The sequence below is a fragment of the Ambystoma mexicanum genome, chromosome 3q (genome assembly GCF_040938575.1).
Source record: "Ambystoma mexicanum isolate Mex_15411 chromosome 3q, UKY_AmexF1_1, whole genome shotgun sequence".
Classification (NCBI taxonomy): domain Eukaryota; kingdom Metazoa; phylum Chordata; class Amphibia; order Caudata; family Ambystomatidae; genus Ambystoma; species Ambystoma mexicanum.
The window spans coordinates 909,215,308-909,230,888 of record NC_090926.1 but is presented as its reverse complement, the minus strand read 5'-3'; positions in this window follow the sequence as shown (position 1 = coordinate 909,230,888).

The following is a 15,581-nucleotide window of genomic DNA, read 5'->3' as shown; positions in this document are numbered from 1 at the left end:
ATTTTGCAAGTGGGTATTCATTTTAGCTGCTTGAATGTGTTACTTCACAAAACTGCATTGGTGGTGTCTGTGTGGGTAGGGATGCACACATTGTGACACTTCCAGGTGAACAATCTCAGGCTGATATGGTTTTCACGGTTCATTCTCCAGACATTCAGGATCAGTGTCAGGTTGAATCATCATTGATTGTCAGATGGAATGTGCCAGGGCAGTGTGCACTCCACAGGGGTGTGATTTTTATGTGAAGTAATTAGCCACTAGCTGTGTACGGGCTGCCTCCCCCGTGCCCTTTCCCCTCCCATGCGCAGCGGCTGTGCATGTGGTTGGGGGTGTGGGGCCACCACCATGTCCACGGCCAGGCCCCGGCATGTTGCAACGTTGTGCAGGACACATGCTGCCACTATGATCCTGCACACTACTGGGGGAGCGTACAACAGCTGCCCGCCAGAACGGTCAAGGGAGCGAAAGCGTGACTTTAGCACTCCGAATGTGCGCTCCACTATGCCCCGGGTTGTAATGTGGGCTGTGTTATATCTTACCTGGGGTGGCGTGGTGGGGTTCCGAATTGGCGTCATCATGTGGGGGCTGAGAGGGTAGGCACTGTCCCCTGTGGAGGTGGTGATTGGTATCATTGGTGGGGTTGTGACCTTGCTCAGTATCTGACATGCATGCATGTGCAGTGGCATTCATACTCACCAAGCAGCCATGTATCGCCATGCCGCCCAGCTTCTAGGTCCCGGCTTAGGGTGGACATTCGGTAAATGAAGCTGTCGTGGGTTGACCCGGGATAGTTGGCAAATACTGAGGTGATGATTCCCTTGGCATTACATACTACCTGCACGTTGATGGAATGTGTCACGCCCTCTCACACGACCTTTCCCTCTTCACACCTCTCCTCCTCAGGCACCTCTCGCCGTAGTATTTCCCATTCACACCACCAGCAGGGAAAACACGGCAGGCGGAATACCATGTTGGGCGGATCTGCCTCGTTTCGCCCTTTTCCGCGTTGGCGTCTGCCATGGCGCCTCTTGCACAGCCGGCAACGTCAGAATACCAGGAAGTGCCGGCAGCTCCAATCGCTGGCCACGTTGCGCTCCATGCAACGTACGCGAGCAGTCACGTGATACGTCATGTGATACCGCTCGTCCCTTCAAAAGAAACCGGCAAACAAGACTCTTTGCTTCACAGCTACTTCAACTTCTACGGAGGACTGTCACGCATTACCCTTGCTCTTGTTTGCTTCGACCTTGGAACTCTTTTCGGATTTGCTATCGGATTACCCTTGGATTTTGGCGTGCTCTCTGATTTTCTGGACATCTGACCCCTGTTGTTCTCTGGACTTGCTCTTGGATTGCCCTTCTGTTTTGCAACCTTCGGATTGCTTCAAGCCTTGCTACAGATCTTGCCACACTCCACGAGGTACTGGGAAGGAGTGCCTATTACATCATTCCAGCTTGCCGTGGATTTCCTTGCGTAGGTTTTCTACCTACATTCCATCTCTATTAGGTAAGCTGGTGTCACTGCATCCTGTTTAACTCTTTCTATCAATTGCCCATTGCCATTGTAGAGTATATTCCTGATTATAACCTTTTGCCTTACAGTACTCAGGGGTCCTTCCGGCGTTCTCAATACCAGACTGACGACAACACTCCTTCCTGTGGCCTCAAAGATTGCTCGGGCAGTGTTTATATTCTGCTCGAGCGGTACTTGGGGACGGAGGCATTTTATAACTGCACGACCATCAAGTCGGACCCATCAAGTTAGAACAGACTGTGAAGCCTTATGGTCGTCCAGTTATGGATGTTTCAGCCGGGGACCCTGTGACTGCTTTAATGCAAGCAGTGACATCGCTTAGGACAGATATGGCAGTTGCTACCACTGCCCTCCGCACTGATTTAGCCTCTGCCACCACTGCACTGAACCATCGTCTTGATGCCATGCAAAGCACCCGACATCCCTTACCTGCTGACGCTGAGTTCGGCGATGCTGCCTCATCCCAAAACACCCCCATCACTCCACTTACTATGCCAGTCCCGTCTGTGGTGGTTCAGACTCCATTTCCTCTAGCAGCCCCTGAGAGGTACCAGGGAGATCCTTTGAAATATCGCACTTTTATTAATCAGTGCAAACTACATTTCTTATGCCGTCCTCAAGCTTTCTCTGATCCAGTCTCTAAAGCGGCTTTTCTACTCTCCCATTTGTCGGGTGTAGCAGCCACATGGGCTAATCCGTTTTTGGAGAGCAATCATCCCGCTCTGTACGATTTCGAATTATTGACTCAAGAAATGGCTAAGGTTTTTGACACTAGATATAAAGCCCAATCCAGAGACATGGAGCTCTTAGATCTCACTCAAGGTCGATCTACTCTCATTGAGTATATTACCAAGTTTAATCAACTCACCACCGAGACTTCATGGCCAGAGAATAAGAAGGCAGTGATCTATTATCGGGGTCTGTGTGGTTCCATGAAGGATGCTTTGTCTGTAGTGCCCTCCCTTCCCTCACTTTATCTTGATCTGGTAGATTTAACCTTGCAAATCGACGCCAGGCGGGCAGAACGTAAGGGGGAAGCAGGGATATCCCAGAGCTCACCTTCAACCTCATCTAGCACCTTACCTGAACCTATGCAGATCGGCGGGGTACGCAGTCCTATTACACATGCCGAACGGGAGCGCAGGAGGGCAGACAACGCTTGCTACTACTGCGGACTCAATGGGCACTTTGTAAAGGAGTGTCCCCGTCGACCAAGAAACAAAGCTCCGGGTTTTCCGAAGACTCGCCCTTGAGATCAGGGGTTGGGGCGAGTCCTATACCTAATACCTCTGATCTTGCTTTTGGTCCCGTTCGACCTGTGGTGGTGCAAGCTTCCTTAAACCTAGCTGCAGGAGTTTCCCATGCAATACAAATAGTGATCGACTCTGGTGCTACTGGTTGCTTTATAGACATAGCGCTAGCCAATGCTCTAAACTTACCTCTGGTCCAAAAGAAACACCCCGAACCAGTTCATGCAGTAGATGGGACGTCATTAACCTCTGGACCGATCTTACACCAGACAGCCCCTTTGGAATTAGTCATACAGGAAGTCCATAGAGAGACCATGTCTTTTGACCTCATAGCTACACCTCAGTTTGGTGTTATCCTGGGCATTCCTTGGCTAAAGAGGCATAATCCTTTGATTAACTGGGGTACAGGTCAGGTACTCTTTGAATCCGAAACGTGTCAATACTACTGCCTGCTTGAGACATCTCAGGTTTCCAGTCCCGCAGACATCCTAGGGATAGTCGCTTCATTAGACATAGAAGACAGGTCCGATTCCCCAGACACACACATGATAGGGGCGGTCACAAATAACATACCTCCTGAGTATTATGGATTTCGGGCAGTGTTTGACAAAGGCTCTGCAGAAGGCCTTCCTCCACATCGATCTTACGACTGCCCCATTGATTTAATCCCAGACGCCCCTATCCCAAAGGGGCGGATATACTCCTTAACCCAAACAGAGGAGCGAGTCCTTCAGGATTACATACAGCAGGCTCTGCGTCTAGGTCATATTCGCCCATCAACCTCTCCAGCTGCAAGTCCCATCTTCTTTGTGCCAAAGAAGGAAGGGGATCTCCGTCCCTGCATTGATTACAGGCGTTTGAACGCCATCACAGTAAAAAACCGCTATCCTATTCCCCTTATTACCCCGTTGTTGGATAAACTTACTCATGCCACAATTTACACCAAATTGGATCTACGGGGTGCATACAATCTCATACGCATACGAGAGGGAGACGAATGGAAGACGGCTTTCTGCTCACGACAAGGGCTGTTTGAGTATACAGTTATGCCGTTTGGTCTCTGTAATGCTCCTGCTACGTTCCAGCGCTTCATGGATGACATATTTGGCGATATCCTGAACACATACGTAGTAGTGTATTTAGATGACATATTGGTCTTCTCTTCCTCTCTCGATGAACACATCAAACATGTCAAGGAAGTGTTGTTACGTCTGCAAGCCAATGCACTATTTGCTAAACCTGAAAAGTGTATGTTCCATACCAGTCAGGTTGAGTTCTTGGGGTTCCATATCTCTCCTGGAGGCCTCTCCATGAATCAGTCCAAAGTTCGGGCAATAAACGATTGGCCAATTCCGACCACACTCAAGCAATTACAGTCATTTTTGGGTTTTGCCAACTTTTACCGACGGTTCATAGCTGGGTTTTCTTCTATTGTAGCACCACTCACTGCGCTCACTAGTCCTTCAGTCCCCTATGTCTGGTCCGAAAAACAACAAAATGCTTTCGATTCTCTGAAATCTATGTTCACTACTGCTCCGGTGTTACAACACCCTGACCCTGAACTCCCGTTTGTCCTTGAGGCAGACGCATCCTCTTATGCGCTTGGAGCTGTACTGTCCCAGCCATGTCCTGCCACTGGTCGGCTACATCCGGTGGCATTTCACTCTCGCAAGTTCACAACAAGTGAATTACACTACACAGTCACAGAAAAAGAACTATTGGCCATTAAGGACGCCTTACAGACCTGGAGACATCACCTTCTAGGAGCAAAACACCAGACGGTGGTGTTCTCAGACCATAAGAATCTCCAAGACCTTGCCTCCTTGAAATGTACCAATAGTCGACAAGTACGTTGGCATCTTTTCTTTGCCGCGTTCGACTTCGTGGTCAAACATAGACCTGGTGTAGGGCATGGGAAAGCAGACGCCCTGTCTCGTTCTCCTGGGGGGGAAGTTCTACCATCCTTCCCTGAAACCTTGTTGAGTGAGTCTCACGTAGTTTGTGTTTGCACACCATCACCTTCATTGCAGTCCACCATACGACAATGGGTCTCCCGATATCCACAGTCACTAACAGAATGGGATCCCGTTATGCAGGATGGGCTGCCCTTTGTACATGGGAAGCTTTTTCTTCCCACGAGTGAAACCAGGAATTTGGCGTTGGAATGGTCTCATGATGCTGCCATTAATGGTCACCCCGGGCAGCATCGTACCCTGGAATTACTCAAACGATGGTGTTGGTGGCCGGCTATGAAACGAGACGTACAGAATTATTTCAATACCTGTCCAATCTGTGCTCAGGGCAAGTCACGTAGGGGCCGGCCTTTGGGTCTTCTTCTTCCTCTCCCGGTTCCTCCACGTCCCTGGCACACGGTCTCAATGGACTTAATTACTGATTTGCCACGCACACAGGGCTTCGATACTATATGGGTTGTTGTCGACTCCTATACCAAAATGGCTCGTTTTGTACCTTGTAAGGGAGTACCCTCAGCCCCGGTTTTGGCCAGGCATTTCTTTAAGTCTGTCTTCTGTCTCTTTGGCCTGCCTCATGTTTTGGTGTCCGATCGAGGCACACAGTTCACCTCTCGTTTCTGGCGGGCCCTCACCTCTCTGTTGGGAATTGATGCTCATTATTCCTCTGCTTACCATCCAGAGAGTGACGGGCAGACTGAGAGGGTTAACCAGTCATTGGAGCAATACCTACGTTGCCTAACGTTACAATATCAGGACACTTGGCTGAATTTATTGCATCTTGCCGAATTTGCTTATAACAACTCTTTGCATTCTGCTACTGGTTTTTCGCCATTCTTCGCTCTCTATGGCCAACATCCTCGTACTCTTCCTCTGCCAGATTACTCCTCTTCTGATACCCCCGCTGCCTCGGCCTGCGCTAGGGATTTAGTGTCAGTACATGACCAGACTTTGATCCATTTGCGTGAGGCCCAATCTTCCATGAAATCCACAGCTGACAGGAAGAGGGCGGATGCTCCTGCGTACAAGGTGGGGGACAGGGTTTGGCTCTCCGCTCGTCATTTACACATTCCTGGTTGTCGCAAACTTCTCCCTCGCTTTGTGGGTCCTTATAAGGTGGCCAAGGTTCTGAATCCGGTGGCTATGCGTCTGGCGGTTCCTCCTGCTTGGCGAATCCACCCAGTTTTCCATGTCTCCCTGCTTAAGCCCTGCCCTGGTCCTACCCGATTAGTTGCCCCTCCTGCTCCGGTCTCTGTCTCTTCCCCTGATGTTTTTGAGGTCCAGGGAATACTGGGTTCCCGTATGCACAGGGGTGGGCTACAATATCTGGTGGATTGGCGGGGTTATGGCCCTGAAGATCGCTCCTGGGTTGCTGCTCAAGATGTTCACGCTTCCCGCCTGGTGGCCAAGTTTCATCGGGAGCATCCTTCCAGCCCACGCGGTCGTGGGCCTTTGAGGGGGGGCTCTGTCACGCCCTCTCACACGACCTTTCCCTCTTCACACCTCTCCTCCTCAGGCGCCTCTCGCCGTAGTATTTCCCATTCACACCACCAGCAGGGAAAACACGGCAGGCGGAATACCATGTTGGGCGGATCTGCCTCGTTTCGCCCTTTTCCGCGTTGGCGTCTGCCATGGCGCCTCTTGCACAGCCGGCAACGTCAGAATACCAGGAAGTGCCGGCAGCTCCAATCGCTGGCCACGTTGCGCTCCATGCAACGTACGCGAGCAGTCACGTGATACGTCATGTGATACCGCTCGTCCCTTCAAAAGAAACCGGCAAACAAGACTCTTTGCTTCACAGCTACTTCAACTTCTACGGAGGACTGTCACGCATTACCCTTGCTCTTGTTTGCTTCGACCTTGGAACTCTTTTCGGATTTGCTATCGGATTACCCTTGGATTTTGGCGTGCTCTCTGATTTTCTGGACATCCGACCCCTGTTGTTCTCTGGACTTGCTCTTGGATTGCCCTTCTGTTTTGCAACCTTCGGATTGCTTCAAGCCTTGCTACAGATCTTGCCACACTCCACGAGGTACTGGGAAGGAGTGCCTATTACATCATTCCAGCTTGCCGTGGATTTCCTTGCGTAGGTTTTCTACCTACATTCCATCTCTATTAGGTAAGCTGGTGTCACTGCATCCTGTTTAACTCTTTCTATCAATTGCCCATTGCCATTGTAGAGTATATTCCTGATTATAACCTTTTGCCTTACAGTACTCAGGGGTCCTTCCGGCGTTCTCAATACCAAGCTGACGACAACACTCCTTCCTGTGGCCTCAAAGATTGCTCGGGCAGTGTTTATATTCTGCTCGAGCGGTACTTGGGGACGGAGGCATTTTATAACTGCACGACCATCAAGTCGGACCCATCAAGTTAGAACAAATGCCAGTGCTTGCGGTTCCTATAGATGTGCTCTGATGCCCTGGGGGGACGTAGAGCCACATGGGTGCAGTCAATGGCACCTAGCACTTTGGGGAATCGTGCCACACCGTAAAAATCCAGGGCAGCAGCATGCCTTTCTGCAGGTGTTCTGGGCAGGTATATGTGCCTGCGGACTGATGGGCGTGCAGTGATGATGTTCAAGACCTGGTGTAGGCAGCGTGAATGGGTGGCCTGGGATACCCCACCCACAATGGCACTTGTCCGCTGAAATGATCCTGTGGCCAAGAAGTGCAGTAAATTGAGGACCTTCTCCAGGGGGCTGAGTGCTTGGGAGCACAGGGTGGGTGATGTGATTTCATCCTCCCACTCACTCACCAGGTCCAGTATAATGTGTGGTGGAAACCTGTACCTCCCATGCACCTGGTCATCAGGCATCCCGAAAAGGCTGGTTCTGGGTGTCAATATTCTGGCCCTGACTATCCTCCTCCTCCTCCTTTGGTAGCCCACGCCCACTGCTGCTAGGAACGGTATGTTCATCCTGGGTCTGAGCTTGTTATTTTGTTAGCGCGCAAATTAATGCGTTGCGCGTGTTGTAGGCGAGCGTGTGACCCGCGCACCCCTGAAATCCAGTACCCAGTCCAATAGCGTGTGGAAATTCCCGCGCACCCCGGGATACAGGTGCGCTGACGTACTTGCGTGTGTATGTGCCCGCACACCCCTGATATACACATACATAGGCCAATCGTGTGTACGCGCACTTTTGTCCAATTACACGCGATGACCATCTGTCGTGCTGTCCAATAACACGCGATGACACTCTGACGTGCAGTCTTTCCACGTGTGCTCTGTCATCACGTGCTGTGTGGGAAACACCCATGCGGGTCACGTCACAGATGCGCTTACGCGCTGAGGGCCTTTGGTCCAATAGAATCGCGTATGCGTGCTGACGCGCTTATGCGCTAAGGGCCTTTCCTCGAATTTCACGGTGACGTGCAGACTTTTCACGTGCCAAATCACTCCGTATCAAGCTGGCCACGCGTATGCACACGGAAGACCACGCTCCTGCCCAGAAGGCCGAACTACTGCCCCCCAGAACCCCGAGCACGCTCCCACCTGCCATCTGCTGCTGCCTGACTGCCTGCTGCCCACGTGCACTGCCATTTGCTGCCTGCACATCAGCCAGGGGTGCTGTTGCTGGGACCACCCCTGCTGGAACCGAAGATTCCCGACTGGTATTCCATCGCTCCACAGCCAAGCCCCAGGACCCAGTTGCCCACCCACTCCTGCCTCTGGGGTTGTCATGTCGGGGCAAACACCATCTGTGACCACTGACAACCCCCGGCCAGAGAGGCAGAGGGGCACCAGCTTCAGTGCCACCGAAGTTGGTGTCCTGGTGGAGCAAGTCCTGGGGCAGTATGATGCCCTCTTCGGAAGTTCCCGCGCCGACAAGGAAGGACGGACTCGGATCTGGACTGACATCGTGACTGCCATCAACGCGGAGGGGGTGGCAGTCCGCGACTTCCAACATGTCAGGAAGCGCTGGGAGGACTTCAGGTCCAGGACCCTGAACAAGGCCCGGCGCCTCTTGAAGGCAGCGGATGCCAAGGGGCGCCGGGGCCACTTGTCGGAAGAACAGATGAGGGTCCTGGAACGCATATCCCCAGCGCTCCACGTCCAGGTCCTGGAGAAGCAGACACGTCTGGAGTCGAGCGGTGAGTGTACATGCATCCTGATTGTGAGCAGTGGGTGTGGTGATTATTCGGTAGTGTGCAGTTTGCACATCTGTTTGTATGGGGTCGAGTATGGGTGGGAGTGTCCAGGGCCGTGGGGCTGACACATGCGAGGGCTGTAATGTGTGAGACATGGATGGTGCTTGTGTGTGTAGGCTTGCATGCCAAATGCAGTTGTGTGTGCACACATGTTTGGATGAATGTGTATTTAAGTAGACATGTCCGTGATGTCACGCATGTATGTTGTTTTCGGCTGCATGTATGAGCACTGTGTACATGTGCATGTGTGTGTATTTGACAAGGGTGCAACAGTGATGCAACATGGATGCATGTGACTGCGGTATGTGGAAGCCTGATTGGCAGATGTGACATGGATGCCCGTCTGAACAGTGCGACACTTGGCAGAGGTGTACACATGCATGCAAGTGTGGTGGTGTGTGTACATGTGTGGTGCACTTCCTGTGTTGCATGTGTTGTCTGGGTCACCTTTGGCTGCTCATGCTGTTGTATGTGTATGGATGGTGGTGGCAGTTGCGATATGGCTGTGGTATGGCTCATGTGTGCGAGTTGCAATGACATGTGTGTTGGGGATTGTGATGACATGTCTGAGGTTTGCCAATGCCACTCATGTGCAACTGTCATGTGTGTATGTGTCCATTGTACAGTTCCCTGATGCCTGTGTTTTGTTTCTCCCTGTCTGCAGCGTCAACTGATGAAGAGGGCGGAGAAGGTGCTGTGGAGCACAGCGGCGGGGATGCCACCGCCAGCCGGAGACGCAAGGCCCGGCTCCCCTCCCGTGTTGTCATCTCGTCGGGGAGTGAGGAGTCCGGTGCCGCGTCCCAGGCCGCAGCTGCCGGGGGGAGGTCCAAGAGGCGGAGGTTGGAGTTGAACTCCTCGGCAGCAGAAGTGGCAGCTGGGACCCCACAGGGCCCAACAGGGGAAGATGGCACGGAGTCATCCAGGTTGGTGGGGGGTTTGGTGGAGGAGGAGGCCGTGCAAGCACCAGAGACGGGGTCTGGAGGTGGGGATCCCACTGGTGCTAGTGGTGCAGTCCAGGACCAGGGACAGGAGGCAGCACAGGCCGCCGCGGAGGTGCCTGTGTGCAATCCTGTCCCCGATCCTGTCCCTGCATCATCTTGCACCAGCAGGGATGCCTACGTCCAGACCCGTTTTCAGGCAGGGGATGAGCTGACGTCAACTGGCCTTCCTCTGCCTGCGGACGTGGCTATCCAGGTCCGGGTTGAGCCTGTCCTGGCTGGTGTGGCGTTGCGTCAACGGGCCATGCGAGGTGACCTGCAGTCTTTTCATGGAGAGACTGCACGTCATCTCGAATGGCTCGTTGACCACGTCAGCCTGCTGGGACAGGTCACCCAGGCCGGATTCCTCCATCTGATGGGACTTGCTCCGACCCCCTCCTCAACTGGACCCCCTACGCGCCAGTCGTCCCCTGTGCCATCTTCCCACCCATCAGTCACCTGGGTGCCCTGTGGAGCTGCCTCTGACAGTGCGGCCAGGCTGGTGGAGGAGGCATCCCTGCCACAGTCGGGAGTCGGACGTCCAGCAGGGGTGGCCACATCAACAACTGCACCCCAGCCGGCGGAGGATGTGCAGGCAGCAGGAGGCAGTGCACGGGCAGAGGCAGAGCAGCAGCAGCAACATGGTGGGAGCCATGAAGGCTCGGGGCCTTTGACATCGGAGGGGCAGGCATCGGCCGGAGGGCAGGAGGACCCAGGACAGAGAGTGTCTTCCGTGTGGCAGCGGTTGGGCCACGCCATAGGTGCGGAGCGGCGGCGGGCGGAAGAGGCGCGGCTCACAATGGTCAGGGCGGAGAACTCCATGCGGAGGGCCCTGAGGCGGGCCGAGTGCCTCGAGGCAATCCGCAGGGGGTTGGAGGAGGACACGGCGTCGTCCCTGCAGACCCTCGGGGCCATGGAACTGGACCGCCTCCGGGAGATCGAACAGGAGTTCGATGATGCCCTGGCCCGGAACACCACGGGGTGAGCCGCTGGACTTGCCCGCCGCCTTTGTATATAGTTCTTTAGTTTTAGGTTTCCTTTGTTTTTTCTTATGATTTGGATTCGACGGACACTGCTCCACTTTTTGTATATAGTTGCTTTTTAGTTAGGTTTTTTTTAAGGTTTCCTTTGTTCAGTTGGGCTCATGGACCCTTTCGAGATTTTTACATAGTTCTTGATTTGATAGATAGTTTTTTTACATTTGACTTTGGACGACATTTTTTTGGATTATGATTTGCAGTTCTTTATTTTTATGCGGACATGCAGCTTGATTTTTTTTACTTCCCATTGTAGTTTGTTTCATTTCTTTAGCATTCTTTCTTTTTTTCAATACAATTTTGTTTTCATACTTCACTGTGTGGTATCATCTCATTGGTTTCATGCATGTCATGTTGGGTGTTTTCCCATTCAATTGCAAACATTGTGTGTGACGGACATGGGTTCATTTGCTTCATGAACATTGGGGGTGTGACATGTAATTTCCATTTCCATGTGGGTGAATGGGTTACTTGGTAGGGCTTTTTGGCTGTGGAGGCTGACCATAATGCACATGATTGGGGATTGTGAGGACCTGGTCGAGGGTGCCCCTGGTGGCTGGGGGGTGGTGGGAGACATGAGTGGGGGCCTGGTGGAGGCTGCCCCTGGTGGCTGGGGGGTGGTGGGAGACATGAGTGGGGGCCTGGTGGGGGCTGCCCCTGCACTGCTGGGGGGTGGGGGTGGTGGGAGACATGAGTGGGGGCCTGGTGGAGGCTGCCCCTGGTGGCTGGGGGTGGGGGTGGTGGGAGACATGAGTGGGGGCCTGGTGGAGGCTGCCCCTGCACTGCTGGGGGGTGGGGGTGGTGGGAGACATGAGTGGGGGCCTGGTGGAGGGTGCCCCTGGATGCTGGGGGGTGGGGGTGCAGGGGGACAGGAGTGGGGGCCTGGTGGTGCTGCCCCTGCACTGCTGGGGGGTGGGGGTGGTGGGAGACATGAGTGGGGGCCTGGTTGAGGGTGCCCCCTGGTGGCTGGGGGGTGGGGGTGGTGCGAGACATGAGTGGGGGCCTGGTGGAGGGTGCCCCTGGTGGCTGGGGGGTGGGGGTGGTGGGAGACATGAGTGGGGGCCTGGTGGTGGCTGCCCCTGGTGGCTGGGGGGTGGGGGTGGTGGGAGACATGAGTGGGGGCCTGGTGGAGGCTGCCCCTGGTGGCTGGGGGGTGGGGGTGGTGGGAGACATGAGTGGGGGCCTAGTGGAGGCTGCCCTGGTGGCTGGGGGTGGTGGGAGACATGAGTGGGGGCCTGGTGGAGGCTGCCCCTGGTGGCTGGGGGTGGGGGTGGTGGGAGACATGAGTGGGGGCCTGGTGGAGGCTGCCCCTGCACTGCTGGGGGGTGGGGGTGGTGGGAGACATGAGTGGGGGCCTGGTGGAGGGTGCCCCTGGATGCTGGGGGGTGGGGGTGCAGGGGGACAGGAGTGGGGGCCTGGTGGTGCTGCCCCTGCACTGCTGGGGGGTGGGGGTGGTGGGAGACATGAGTGGGGGCCTGGTTGAGGGTGCCCCCTGGTGGCTGGGGGGTGGGGGTGGTGCGAGACATGAGTGGGGGCCTGGTGGAGGGTGCCCCTGGTGGCTGGGGGGTGGGGGTGGTGGGAGACATGAGTGGGGGCCTGGTGGTGGCTGCCCCTGGTGGCTGGGGGGTGGGGGTGGTGGGAGACATGAGTGGGGGCCTGGTGGAGGCTGCCCCTGGTGGCTGGGGGGTGGGGGTGGTGGGAGACATGAGTGGGGGCCTAGTGGAGGCTGCCCTGGTGGCTGGGGGTGGTGGGAGACATGAGTGGGGGCCTGGTGGGGGCTGCCCCTGCAATGCTGGGGCGTGGGGGTGGTGGGAGACATGAGTGGGGGCCTGGTGGAGGCTGCCCCTGGTGGCTGGGGGGTGGGGGTGGTGGATCGACATGAGTGGGGGCCTGGTGGAGGCTGCCCCTGCACTGCTGGGGGTTGGGGAGGGGGGGTGGGAGACATGAGTGGGGGCCTGGTGGAGGGTGCCCCTGCACTGCTGTGGGGTGGGGGGTGGGAGACATGAGTGGGGGCCTGGTGGAGGGTGCCCCTGTGGCTGGGTGGTGGGGGTGGTGGGAGACATGAGTGGGGGCCTGGTGGGGGCTGCCCCTGGTGGCTGGGGGGTGGGGTGGTGGGAGACATGAGTGGGGGCCTGGTGGAGGCTGCCCCTGCACTGCTGGGGGGTGGGGGTGGTGGGAGACATGAGTGTGGGCCTGGTGGAGGGTGCCCCTGGATGCTGGGGGGTGGGGGTGCAGGGGGATATGAGTGGGGGCCTGGTGGTGCTGCCCCTGCACTGCTGGGGGGTGGGGGTGGTGGGAGACATGAGTGGGGGCCTGGTGGAGGGTGCCCCTGGTGGCTGGGGGATGGGGTGGTGGGAGACATGAGTGGGGGCCTGGTGGAGGGTGCCCCTGCACTGCTGGGGGGTGGGGGTGGTAGGAGACATGAGTGGGGGCCTGGTGGAGGCTGCCCCTGGTGGCTGGGGGTGGGGTGGTGGGAGACACGAGTGGGGGCCTGGTGCAGGGTGCCCCTGCACTTCTGGGGGGTGGGGGTGGTGGGAGACATGACTGGGGGCCTGGTGGAGGGTGCCCCTGGTGGCTGGGGGGTGGGGGTGGTGGGAGACATGAGTGGGGCCTGGTGGAGGGTGCCCCTGCACTGCTGGGGGGTGGGGGTGGTGGGAGACATGAGTGGGGGCCTGGTGGAGGCTGACCCTGCACTGCTGGGGGGTGGGGGTGGTGGGAGACATGAGTGGGGAACTTATGGAGGGTGCCCCTGGATGCTGGGGGGTGGGGGTGGTGGGAGACATGAGTGGGGGCCTGGTGGGGTCTGCCCCTGCACTGCTGGTGGGTGGGGGTGGTGGGAGACATGAGTGGGGGCCTGGTGGAGGCTTCCCCTGCACTGCTGGGGGGTGGGGGTGGTGGGAGACATGAGTGGGGGCCTGGTGGAGGGTGCCCCTGGTGGCTGGGGGGTGGGGGTGGTGGGAGACATGAGTGGGGGCCTGGTGGGGGCTGCCCCTGCACTGCTGGGGGGTGGGGGTGGTGGGAGACATGACTGGGGGCCTGGTGGAGGGTGCCCCTGCACTGCTGGGGGGTGGGGGGGTGGGAGACATGAGTGGGGGCCTGGTGGAGGGTGCCCCTGGATGCTGGGGGGTGGGGGTGCAGGGGGACATGAGTGGGGGCCTGGTGGTGCTGCCCCTGCACTGCTGGGGGGTGGGGGTGGTGGGAGACATGAGTGGGGGCCTGGTGGAGGGTGCCCCTGCACGGCTGGGGGGTGGGGGTGGTGGGAGACATGAGTGGGGGCCTGGTGGGGGCTGCCCCTGCACTGCTGGTGGGTGGGGGTGGTGGGAGACATGAGTGGGGGCCTGGTGGAGGGTGCCCCTGGTGGCTGGGTGGTGGGGGTGGAGGGAGACATGAGTGGGGGCCTGGTGGGGGCTGCCCCTGGCGGCTGGGGGTGGGGGGTGGTGGGAGACATGAGTGGGGGCCTGGTCGAGGCTGCCCCTGCACTGCTGGGGGGTGGGGGTGGTGGGAGACATGAGTGGGGGCCTGGTGGAGGGTGCCCCTGGTGGCTGGGGGGTGGGGGTGGTGGGAGACATGAGTGGGGGCCTGGTGGTGGCTGCCCCTGGTGGCTGGGGCGTGGGGGTGGTGGGAGACATGAGCGGGGGCCTGGTGGAGGCTGCCCCTGGTGGCTGGGGGGTGGGGGTGGTGGGAGACATGAGTGGGGGCCTGGTGGAGGGTGCCCCTGCACTGCTGGGGGGTGGGGGTGGTGGGAGACATGAGTGGGGGCCTGGTGGAGGGTGCCCCTGGTGGCTGGGGTGGTGGGAGACATGAGTGGGGGCCTGGTGGTGGGTGCCCCTGCACTGCTGGGGGGTGGGGGTGGTGGGAGACATGAGTGGGGGCTGGTGGAGGCTGACCCTGCACTGCTGGGGGGTGGGGGTGGTGGGAGACATGAGTGGGGCCTGGTGGAGGCTGCCCCCGCACTTCTGGGGGGTGGGGGTGGTGGGAGACATGAGTGGGGGCCTGGTGGAGGGTGCCCCTGGATGCTGGGGGATGGGGGTGCAGGGGGACATGAGTGGGGGCCTGGTGGAGGCTGCCCCTGCACTGCTGGGGGGTGGGGGTGGTGGGAGACATGAGTGGGGGCCTGGTGGAGGGTGCCCATGGTGGCTGGGTGGTGGGGGTGGTGGGAGACATGAGTGGGGGCCTGGTGGGGGCTGCCCCTGGTGGCTGGGGGGTGGGGGTGGTGGGAGACATGAGTGGGGGCCTGGTGGAGCCTCCCCCTGGTGGCTGGGGGGTGGGGGTGGTGGGAGGCATGAGTGGGGGCCTGGTGGGGGCTGGCCCTGGTGGCTGGGGGGTGGGGGTGGTGGGAGACATGAGTGGGGGCCTGGTGGAGCCTCCCCCTGGTGGCTGGGGGGTGGGGGTGGTGGGAGGCATGAGTGGGGGCCTGGTGGTGGCTGCCCCTGGTGGCTGGGGGGTGGGGGTGGTGGGAGACATGAGTGGGGGCCTGGTGGAGGCTGCCCCTGGTGGCTGGGGGGTGGGGGTGGTGGGAGACATGAGTGGGGGCCTGGTGGAGGCTGACCCTGCACTCCTGGTGGGTGGGGGTGGTGGGAGACATGAGTGGGGGCCTGGTGGAGGCTGCCCCTGCACTGCTGGGGGGTGGGGGTGGTGGGAGACATGAGTGGGGGCCTGGTGG